The sequence below is a fragment of the Equus asinus genome, chromosome 24 (genome assembly GCF_041296235.1).
Source record: "Equus asinus isolate D_3611 breed Donkey chromosome 24, EquAss-T2T_v2, whole genome shotgun sequence".
Classification (NCBI taxonomy): Eukaryota; Metazoa; Chordata; class Mammalia; order Perissodactyla; family Equidae; genus Equus; species Equus asinus.
In genome coordinates this window covers 50,446,827-50,458,867 of record NC_091813.1, presented here as the reverse complement: position 1 = coordinate 50,458,867, position 12,041 = coordinate 50,446,827, and the positions used below count along the sequence as shown (strand labels likewise).

Below are 12,041 nucleotides of genomic sequence, written 5' to 3'. Positions count from 1 at the left end.
TATTCCTGTCCGTGAATGTACCATAATTTATTTAACTCTTCTCTTAATGGTTAGCATTTAGGTTTTCTTCTATTTTTAATTTTTATAGTGTTTTGAATAGCATAGCAACAAATACCTTTCTACATAAAGATTTTTACATATTTTGTATAATTTCTTTAGGATAGATTCCCAGATTCTGAATTACTGAGCCAAAGGTAATGAACAATTTTAAGGCTCTTAATGCTTATTAACAAATTTTTTTAAAAGGATTCCACTGATACCGTGTAGAATGGTTATATTCTCACAAAACCATTGTCACTACTCAGTATCATAATTCTTTCATCAACACGAAATTACAATTGGTTTTTTAGAAATGTTTTCAATACTAACACATCTGAACTTTTCCCATATGCTCATTTACTAACTATATTTTCCTCTAATGAATTTTCAGTCTTTTGACCATTTAAGAATTGGATCTTATTTTTTTCCTTAACATTGTGTATGGGCTCTGTCAAGAGGAAACATTCATTCCGTCTATTAGTTTGCTAGGATTGCTGTAACAAAGGACCGCAAACCAGGTGGCTTAAACCACAGAAATTCATTCTCTCGGTTCTCAAGCCTAGAAGTCTGAGATCAAGATGTGGACAGGTTGATTCCTTCTGAGGGTTATGAGGAAGAATCTACGTTCTATGCCTCTCTCCTAGCCTCTGGGGGTTTGCTGGCAATCTTTGGTTTAGCTTGCAGACACATCACCCTGATCTATACCTTTATGTTCACATGGCTTTCTCCCTGTGTGTGTGTCTGAGTCTCCAAATTTCCACTTTTTATAAGGACACTAGTCATGTTGGATTCAGGGCCCATCCTACTCCAGTATGACCTCATCTTAACTAATTATATCTGAAATGACCCTATTTGTAAATAAGGTCACATTCTGAGGTACAGGCAGTTAGGACTTCAACATATGAACTTTAGGGGGACATAATTCAACTCATACCATTCAGTAACTTATCAATATATTATCAATTTATCATCAATATACCAATCAATTTATGATCAATACATCAAAATATTATTGATAATATTTTTGGATAATATTTAGGCAATGAACATTTATGTAGTGATTCCTACAATGTTAAGCCTTGTGCTAATCATTGGAAGTAGAGATGAAAGATATAATTCCTGCCTCATGGAGCTGGAAATTTAGATGTGGACCCTACTGCTCTCTGTTTCTCTCACCCTGCCCCAGCTGCACTGGTCTCCATGTTCTGGGGCACAGTAGGCACACTCCTTCCTTTGGGACTTTGCACTTTCTCTTTCCTCTGCCTAGAATGTTCTTCCAATAGATGTCTGTGAGGCTTTCTTCTTCCCTTCAATTCTTTGTTCAAATGTGCTCAACTCTGTGAAGCCTTCTCTGACTGTCCTATTTAAAGTGGTGTCACTACCCATCTTGCATCTGCTTTCTACCATCTCTTTTCTGCTTTAACCTTCTCAAAATTTCTTATCACTTTCTAATATAGTTATAATTTACTTATTTTGCTGTTGTCTGCCTTTCCACTAGAATACAAACTACTTAATGACAGGGATTATTGTCTGTTTTATTCACTATTGTATCCCCAGAGCTGAAAACCATGCTCAATCAATATGCAATGAATGAATGAAGACAGAATTATGCTGCAATGAGTGCTATGAGATACTACAATGTTAAGGTTTTATTATTATTATTTTAATTATTATTAAGACAATTTTTTAAAGCAGTTTTAGATTCACAGCAAAATTAAGGGGAAGGTACAGAAATTTCCCACATACCCCATGTCCCCACACAAGCATAGCCTCCCCCATTATCAACATCCCCAACTAAAGTGGTCCATTTGTTACAATTGATGAACCTACACTGACACTTTATAATCACCCAAAGTTCACAGTTTAAGTTGATGTTCTCTCCTGGTGTTGTACATTTAATGGGTTTGAATAAATGTATAACAACATGTATCCATCATTATGATATCATACAGAGTATTTTCACTGCCCTAAAAATCCTCTGAGCTCCTCTTAGTCAGCTTATGTCAGCTCCTCTTAGTCTTTTACCTCTCCATAGAAACTTTAGAATTGGTTTGTTGCTGTCCCAAAAAAACCTTGCTGGGATTTTGATTGGGATTGCATTGAATCTATAGGTTGAGTTGGGAAGAACTGACATCTTGGCAATGTTGAATCTTCCTATCTATGAAGCTGGACTATTTCTCCATTTATTTAGTTCTTTGATTTTATTCGTCAGAGTTTTATAGTTTTCATCATGTGGATCTTGTATATATTTTGTTAGATTTATACCTAAGTATTATATTTTTGGTTGTACCAATGTAAATGATATTGTCATTGTTAAAGTTTTAAGTTCAATATTCCTTTATCTTATAAATATTTATTGAGCACCTATTTAGGTACTGCATGTGTAATCATGACTCACACTTAGTTCAATTCTTTGTTTTTTATTCTCTTTCTCTTTTAAGGCTAAAAGCCTCCTAAGTTGTGAATTTACCTCTGAGTATTGCTTTTGGGGTCTGGGAAGGGATCTAATGTTTTATTGCATAAGAAAAGAGTCAGGAACTCTGCAAGTTATTTACATTGATTATTTATCTATTTTGCAGAACAACCATGTGAGGTAAGCACTCTTATCTTCACTTTGTAGACAAAGAAACTGAGAAGTAGCCAGTCTCAGGGCTAGAATGCAAATCCAGATGTGTTAGTCACCCCTTTTGTTCTCTGGGGATTCTTCTGCTTGGCATCATTCTCCTAGAAATAAAATACTCTGCTATTATATTCTTAATGTCTCCTTTAACCTAATTTTTCTTAGGAAAACTTTTTATTTTCCAATTATTTCGTATTTTTGTTGTCTGTTTTAGTTTAACTTTATTAATTCCGGGTCTTATTTTCTGACCATCTCAAAAAGCACTATGTAAACTCTTACTCTTAAACTTATTGAATCTCTTAGTGGCCTCCCATGATCAGTTTTTATTTATGAACCACAGAACCTTCGTAAGAAGGTATAATTCAGATTTGTGGGGTATAGAGTTGGTTTCCCTGCTTCATCATAGCGCGGACAGAGTGCGAGATGATAATGAGCCAGCCATTCCATAGCTCAGCCCCTCTCAAAGAATTTCTCTGGTTTCAAGGTGGGGGAGAGGGAAAGGGAGAGAGAATGATGCCTCAGGTGTCCCACAAAATGCTATTTCTTTTGGTGTGGACGCCTAGCCACTCTATGGTATTGCTAACTTGCTTCCAATGAATTCAAGAACTTAGCCAAAAGAATTCCCTAGGTAGTGCTGTTTGTGGATTCTACTCATTCATAATATCTGTACCATTAATTTTCATTCCAGCCACTTGTGACTGGAATGACTTTGTGCCTTAACCCACCATCTTCTCATGACCTTATGTTGCACAGTCCCTGCCTTGGACACTTTTTATGAATATTATAATGGTTTTCAGTTTTCGTTCCTTTAGATACTGGCTGGCTTCTCTCTTGAGCCCTGATCCTATCTCTGAACACTTCATTTTGATCGGTGGCTCTACCTATTCCACCTCACTCCTGTACATTAGCATTTTTTAAAAAAACAAAGTTTTTATTTTATTTTGAATTGTTCTCCTGATGTCTTCTATCTTAATCTTTTCATCATATTCTTTTTTCCTTCTTTAAGCCATTAAACAATTTTTGTTTATTGGATCTGTTGTAGACCTATAATACTGAATTAAAAATCTACAGTTTTCCCTTTTAATTTCAAATAGTTCTTGTTTTATGTTATTTTGATTTTTTCTATTTAACATATATTAGCATATTTTAATTTTCGATTATAACTGATATCGATTATAATGACCTCTTTATTTTGACCCTTTTAAAAAGTCTCTCAATTCTTTTTCTAAATTAATGTTTTTTTCTAGATTAAAAAATAAATTGATAAGTATTTATCTAACATTTTACTTTTATTATTTCTGTATCTTTCTACCTTTGGTGTCAAATAATATACATCTAGTTAGATTTGTTTTTTTAAACCAATCTTAAATTTTATGACTTGATGGGCCATTTAGGCTGCTTATATTCATTATTCATTATATAATATTCATTTGCTTAAATGATACTCATTATTCTAAGTATTATCATCCAGCATCCTATTTGACACTTTAAAAATTATACCTCCTTGTCTTTTTTCTGTTGAGGGGCTTTATTCGAGACTGTTTTTGTATGGTGGAAGGAAGTTATTTCATCTTAAAGAGTGGAGTGTTTGAACACTGTTGGATGATTTAAACATGTTCTCTCATTAGTCCTTGCAATCGCCATGTGAAGTAGTTAGTAACTATTCTCTTCAACACATCTAACAGTTTAGGATAGTCCATGGTCAACTCTTTAAGGTCTGATCCTAGCCCTTCGGGAGCACATCACTCAACATAAAGCAAACATGATGGCCAGTATCCAATACTACTGGAGATTTACTATGAACTCCTTATAATGTCCCTACTCCATCTCTTTGTTTCTTGCCCCATATTCACACATCTTTCTCCATCTCTTCAGGTGCCAAGTTATGGCATCATTCACTTGAATGCTGCATTTCCTTTCTTCTGGTAAATAATTTGTGAGAATTATTTCTCTAATAATTCACCTTTTGGCTTCTCAAAACTTTTTCTTTCCTGATTGCTCTTGTGGGAAGGCAACCAGCTCTCTCCAACTTGAATCCCAAAGATCTTGGCTTCTTGAAGGTTGCCTTATCCACATTCTTGACACTTTTTCATCAGTGAAAACAAACCTAACAGTCTGTCATCTATCTTTTAAATCTGTATCTATGCATCTATGTACCTGTGTATCTATCTATCATGTTCTTATAGTAGCTGATGTTTGATCTACTTTGGCTCCTCTAGTTGTTCCTATTATGCTTTGGCCATGGATGTGCGGATTACTTAAAAAAAAACAACTGCATCAAGTTTCTGGGCACCGTAACTCAAGAATTACTCTAGGCTCATCTCTTCTTCAGTCACTTAGAATTTCCTTACTAATCAGTGTGTCTTGTTCATCATCTCACTGATTTTAGACTTTTTACTGGAAAACTGGGGTACAAGGATTGGTGCCCTGTGGCTTTTTCTCTCCCGTCTTTCTAGAAGTGGATGTTTATTTCCTCTTTGTCCTTCTTTCTCATTTTTTCCTTTATCTATATATGTTATTTTGCTTGCTATTCAGATTCTGTTCCTTAAGGATAGTAGGAACTCAGTTACAACTAGTAATTTTAATACTTTTCAGTACCTGACACAACTGTCATTTTGACATCTCATGCCATAGTAATTTGTAATTGCCACAACCATTAATGCCTGCAGCATCAATAAAATAAACCTCTATTTCTTCTTTCTAGCTCTTTTATTCTCAAACAAGAATGCACGTTAAAATATAAACAAGTGGGACAACTGATTACATTCTGAGTTTTAAGAAAGTGAGCAGTTTGTAGACATCAGTCTTTAAAAACTTTAAAAAGCTTTTAATTAAACTTATTTTGAGATAATGGTAGGCTCACATGCAGTTGATATAGATAATATGGAGAGATTTGGTATTACCCCTTTTTCCCCTAATGGTAACATCTTTCAAAACTATACTGCAATATCAGAACCAGGATATTAATATTGATACAGACAAGATACAGTATAGAGATTCTTCAAGAAATTAAGAGTAGAACTACCATATGAACCAACTATTCCACTTCTGGATAGCTATCCAAAGAACACAAAAACATGAATGTGTAAAGATGTTTGCACTCCTATGTTCACTGCAGCATTATTTACAATAGCCAAGACTTGGAAACAACCCAAGTGCCCATCAACAGATGAATGGATAAAGATGTGATAAAAATACACAATGGAATACTACTCAGCTATAAAAAAAGAAAAAATCTTACCATTTTCAATAACATGATTGGACCTTGAGGGTATTATGCTAAACAAAGTAAGTCAGGTGGAGAAAGTCAAATACTGTATGATTTTACTCATAAGTAGAAAATAAAAATAACAACAACAACAAACAAACATATAGACACAGAGATTAGATTAGTGGTTACCAGAGGGGCAGAGGGGAAGGAAGAGGGTGAAAGGAGTGATTGGGCACATGTGTATGGTGACAGGCAGTAATTAGTCTCTGGGTGGTGAGTATGATGTAGTCTACACAGAAATCGAAATAGAATGATGCACACCTGAAATTTATGTAATGTCTTAAACCAATATTAGCTCAGTAAAAAAAAAAAAAAGACACAGACAGTTCCATCACCACAAAGAGCTCTTTTCTGTTCTTTTATGGCCAACCACGGTCCTGCTTCTCACCACCCTACCCTCAGCCCTCCCAGCCCCAGTCCCTGACTCTTGACAACTACTAATCTTCATTTCTTTAATTTTATTTCAAAAATGTTATATAAATGGAATCATTCATTTTGAGATGGGCTTTTTCCCCCCTTTCAATATGATTCCATGGCAATTCATTCAGGTTGTTCAGTGTATCAATAGTTTGTTCCTTTTTATTGCTGAATAGTATTCCATGGTATGGATATACAGTTTGTTTAACCATTCACCCACTGAAGGGCATCTGCATTATTTCCATTTTTTGACTATTACAAATAAAGCTTCTATTCACATTCTTATACAGGTTCTTGTGTGACCTTAAATTTTCATTTCTCTGGGATGAATGAGTGCCATTGCTGAGTATATGTAGTTGCATGTTTAGTTTTATAAAAATCTGCCAAACTGTTATCTAGAGTGGCTGCACCATTTTATATTCCAGTAATGTATGAGTGATCCAGCTTTTCTGCATCTTCATCAGCATTTAATATTGTCATTATTTTTTATTTTAGCCATTCTGATAAGTGGCAATGATATCTTATGATTTAAATTTGCATTTCCCTAATGGCTAATGATGTTGAACGTCTTTTCATGTGTTTATTTACCCCCTGTATATCCTCTCCTATGAAATGTCCCTTTATGTCTTTTGTCCATTTTCTTAGTGGGTTTTTTTTTTCTTCTGTTGAGTTTTAAGAGTTCTTTATATATTCTAAATATAAGTCCTTTGTCAGATATGTGGTTTGCAAATACTTTGCATATTTTCTCTCAGTCTGTAGACTATCTTTTTATCCTATTAACAGAATCTTTCACAGAGCAAAAGTTTTTAACTTTGCTGAGGTTCAATTTATCATGTTTTCCTATTAGGAATCATACTTTTGGTGAAAAGATCTCTTTGCCTAGCCCTTGATCCTGAAGATTTTCTCCTTGTTTTTTACATCAGTGCGTTTTAAGTAGAAAATTGCTTACTGCACTCTTCTCAACTGAAATCAGTAATCTTGATTCCAAAGTTAAAAACTGTGTAAATGAACATATGGATGAATTAGTCATAGTCTATATAGCTGGAGTCTTTAAAAAATATTCTTGATGGCTCTAGCATTATAAAGCAACATAAAGTGCCTCTTCTGCAGGTACTGTAATGAAGGAAGGAAGAGCGTGGAAAGATAGGACCCCAGTTTTCTGCGGCTTCTAGAGTTATGGGTAGATTACTGGAATAAGGGGCATCCAATAGAAATGTCAAGGAGGAAGCTGAGGCCAGAGGCCATGCAACTTGTGAAACACACTCATGCACCGTGAGTAAATGGCAGACTTTGGAGTCAAGCATAAACAGAGAACAGTAGCTTGTTCTCCTAAGAGTGTTTACTATCTTGGATTACGGAACCAACGGTGGATGACTCATATTATTAAAGGATTATAACACACGGAAGAGTAGTAATAGGTAAGAACATTGTTGAGAAATAGACGATAACAAAGAAAGATATAACCACATACTTTGGTATTTGGATCTTCAAATAAGTCTTTTTAAAAGGTCAAAATTATAAAGATGTGGCTTCAAGCTTTGTTATTTCTGGAAAGGGCTGGCTTACTTTGAAAATATGCTTATGGTCCAGGCATATGTTCATGATGACCTCACCAGTAGTGGTAGGAGTTTCCTTTTGGAACTGAAGTTTAAAATAATTTCTTTACAGTTAAATACAGCATAGATTTCAGATATAGATTTTAAGATGAAGTTTATAGTCTTTTTTTAAATAAAAGTGAAAGCAAACAATACTTTTTGTTTACTTCTCAGTCTTAATATTTCCTTTCTAAAAAAACTAGCTAACCAGAAGCATAATGTTGCATAACATATTGCAGATTAGATATTTGCTCTCTTGACTCCAGGCTTTGAGCCTCAGCTAGTTCCTGAAAATTGTGAATATGTCTATACCTTTATAAACAAAGAAGCAGTGGCAGTCTATGTGGTATCATCTGACAGATGTTCTGGGGCCTCACTAATCCCAGTTTCTCCTTTTCATGGAGCCTGACATTTTTGCTGTCCTCTGGGTTAAAGCCTCTCTCTGGAAGGTCTTTTTTAAAAAGGTGGATATCCTACCAGGAGAGTAGATATTAATATCCTCAAGTGACTCACATTTCTTTACACACCCCTTAAATGAGAATAGGACCTAAGGAAGCCAAGAGTTCTATTCACAAGGGGAGGTCTAATAAGTGGAGGAGGGGCAGCAGGGCATTCTCAGGTGTCCATGGCAGCGTGGACACAAACTTTATGAAGTGGAGATTTCTGAGGTCAAACTGGCCAATTGAATCGTTTTCTCAAATGCCATCTTAGTTGTTTTCAAGTCTGACTAAGGAAATATTAGTGTTATAAAAACTACATAGTATAGTTTTGTAAAATTAATTTTATGAAGTACAGTTTACATACGGTAAAATGTACAGATCTTAAGCTTACATTTTGATGTTTGATCAATGTATTCACCCATATAAACAACACAACAATTAAGATGTAGAATATTGCCATCACCTCAGAAAGTTCCCTCATAGTGCCTCCCCAGACACACCTCTTCCCCTGCCTCTGAACAAGCACTGCTGTAATTTCCATCACCATAGCTTAGTTTTGCCTATTCTGGCACTTCATATAAATGCAATCATACAGCATTTACTTTTTTTGTGTGTGAGGAAGATTCGTCCTAAGTATCTAAATATCTGTTGCCAAACTCCCTCTTTTTGCTTGAGGAAGATTGTCCCTGAGATAACTTCCGGGGCAGTCTTGCTCTATTTTGTATGTGGCGTGCCGCCACAGCATGGCTTGACGAGTGGTGTGTAAGTCCATGCCCAGGATGTGAACCCGCAAACACCGGGCAACTGAAGAGGAGTGTGCCACCTTAACTACTACACCACCAGGCCAGCCCCAACATTTACCTTTTTGTGTCTCACTTCTTTTGCTCAACATAACGCTTTTGTGGCTCAACCATGTTGTTGCTTGTATCAGTTTGATTTTTAGTGCTGAGTACTAGTTCAGCTAGTAGACTCTACCACATTGTATGACTGTACCACAATTTGTTTTTTCATTCTCCTGTTGATTGACATTTGGGCTGTTTCCCATTTTTTCTCATTACAAGTAAAACTACTATTCACATTTTTGTGCAAGTCTATTTGTGGACATATGTTTTAATTTTTCTTAAGTAAATACCCAAGAGTGGAATTGCTGTGTCATAGGGTAGATGTATGTTTAACATTGTAAAATATTGCCAAATAGTTCTCCAAAGGGTTTGTCCTATTTTACACTCTTACAAGAACATATGAGACATGCTTCATATCTTGCCAATGTTTGATATTCTTAGTCTTTTTCATTTTAGCCATTCTCCTGGGTATGAAATATTTCACTGTGGTTTTAATTTACATTTCCTTAATGACTAATGATGTTAGCACCTTTTCCTGTGTATAGTGGCCAATCTTATATCTCCTTTTGTGAAGTGTCTGTTCAAGATTTTGCCCGTCTTTAAAGCCAACATCTGGGCCTACTTGGAGTTAGTTTCTATTGACTGCATTTTTCACCAAGTGTGGAACACACTTTCCTGTTTCTTTGCAATACTGCTAATTTTGGGTTGAATACAGGACATTGTGGTAGTGCATCTAGATCCCGTCACATTCTTCTGAGAAGTCTTGGCCTTCTGTTTTAGTAGATTGTTAGGTTGCCTGGAATCTAACAGCAAACTTTGTCTCCTTCAAGCTGTGTAACTAACTGCTTGTATCTCTATTCTGTCTTTATTTCACCATTAAGTATGATGTTAGGTGAAGCTTTTTCATTGTTGTCCTTTTTCAGATTGAGGAAACTTGCTTCTATTTCAAGTTTGCTAAGTATTTTTGCTTTTAATCACTAATAGACGTTGAATTTTTCAAAAGCTTTTTCTGCATTTATTAAGCTGATTATGTAGTTTTTATTTTTAGTCTGTTAACAGGATCAATTACATTGATTTTTAAATCTAAATAAACTTTCTTCCTGGGATAAACTCTACTTAGTTTTTATATATTTTTCATTTTGTATATTCTTGGATTTGATTTACTTATATATTTTAAGGATTTTTGCATCTGTGCTCATGAGAGACATTCATCTTTAGCTTTCTTTACTTGAAATAGCTTTAGTTTTGATGTCAGGGTAATTCTGGCCTCATAAATTAGAAAATATTTCTTCTCTATTTTGTGAAAGAGTTTGTGTGTAAGATTAATGTTATTTCTTCCTTGAGTTTTGGTACAAGCCCTGGGGATATGGAGTTTTCCTTGTGGGAAGCTTTTAAATTATGAATACAATTTCTTCAACAAATGTAAAGTTATTAAGATTTTCTTTCCCTCTCCGGGTTAGTTTGGGTAAGATGTATTTATCATGGGACATATCTGTTTCATCCAAATTGTCAGATTTATTTGCATATAGTTGTTAGCAATCGTCCTTTTTTGTTGTTTTAATGTCTCTGGGAATCTGTGATGGTCCCCTTTAATTGCAGATATTGATTATTATTATTATTTTTTTTTGGTGAGGAAGATTCTCCCTGAGCTAACATCTGTGCCAAGCTTCCTCTGTTTTGTGTGTGGGATGCCACCACAGCATGGGTTGATAATCGGTGTGTAGATCTGTACTCAGGATCCAAATGTGTGAACGCTGGGCCAACGAAGCGGAGGGTGTGAACTTAACCACTACACCACTGGGCTGGCCCCAAAAGATTTTTTTTTAAATGACATGATCATTGCTGTAAATTTAATTTCAATTAATTATAAACAATGGGCATGAAGACTGTGGGAAGCATAGACAAAATCCTTGTTCTTTACTTGTCTAAGTTCTATTTGTTCTTTAGCAGTAGTCTTGGTTACATGAGGATCAAAATTCTGAAAAAGTAACACAAAATAAGATTAAAATAAATATTTAAATAAGTATTTAAAATTATATATTATTAATACATATTATTTAAAACATTATTAATTTTTAAAATTATAGATGACATTACAAATAATGAATTCTGAAGCTTAAAGAAGCTTTTCTAAACTAGAAACAAAAAATATTTGATCAAATGTTTCACAAAACCAAATTATCATTTATTCTTTCTATAGAAAATTGTATTACAAAATCATTGTCACATGAAGAATCAAAGAAAATGAAGTCAAAAATGGGAAAATTTTATAGAGAAGGCAGTTCATTAATATTTTACTATATTTGTAAGCATCTTTAAATAATTTGTAGTGGTATCTTCTTTTCTAAATAAATATTCCCCTTCTTACCAAAGTTTCTCCACACGGTTTTGGTTTGGTTTTGTCTGTGGGAGTATTCCCGAGGCCCAGAATCTAGTTTGGAATGAGGGTAGGTTAGAGAATCAAATTGCTTTGCATACAAAAGCAGGAGATATTTTGTTATAAAAGCCGGGTCTGGAGGAGAAAGGAAGCAGAGAGGGGACTTAGCAGTCTGGCAGGGGGCCCTGAAAGAAGAGAAAGTTTTGGGAAATTCCCTCTTCAGGGGAAAGGATGTTAAATTTCTATGAAGAGAGATTTCTCATATGTGTTTGAACTTGTTTTCTACTCTAGATTGTACATAAATCTTTGCTCTTCCTAAATTTTGCCTAAAATTTGGAGTGAATTTAAGATGTTTTGGATGAGTTGAAAATAAGACTGTGGAGTCCAGGGCAGGGCAGAGCAAACCAGAGAGAACAAAATTTTGGGGTGGGTGACAGCAG

The 12,041-nt window shown here is 34.9% G+C and overlaps 1 protein-coding gene across 1 annotated transcript in view; it reads left to right on the top strand.

The window, feature by feature from the left end:
* Positions 1–12,041, top strand: part of FRK (fyn related Src family tyrosine kinase) — a 103,185-nt gene that overhangs the window by 28,478 nt on the left and 62,666 nt on the right. The gene's annotated exons all lie outside the window — the stretch shown is intronic.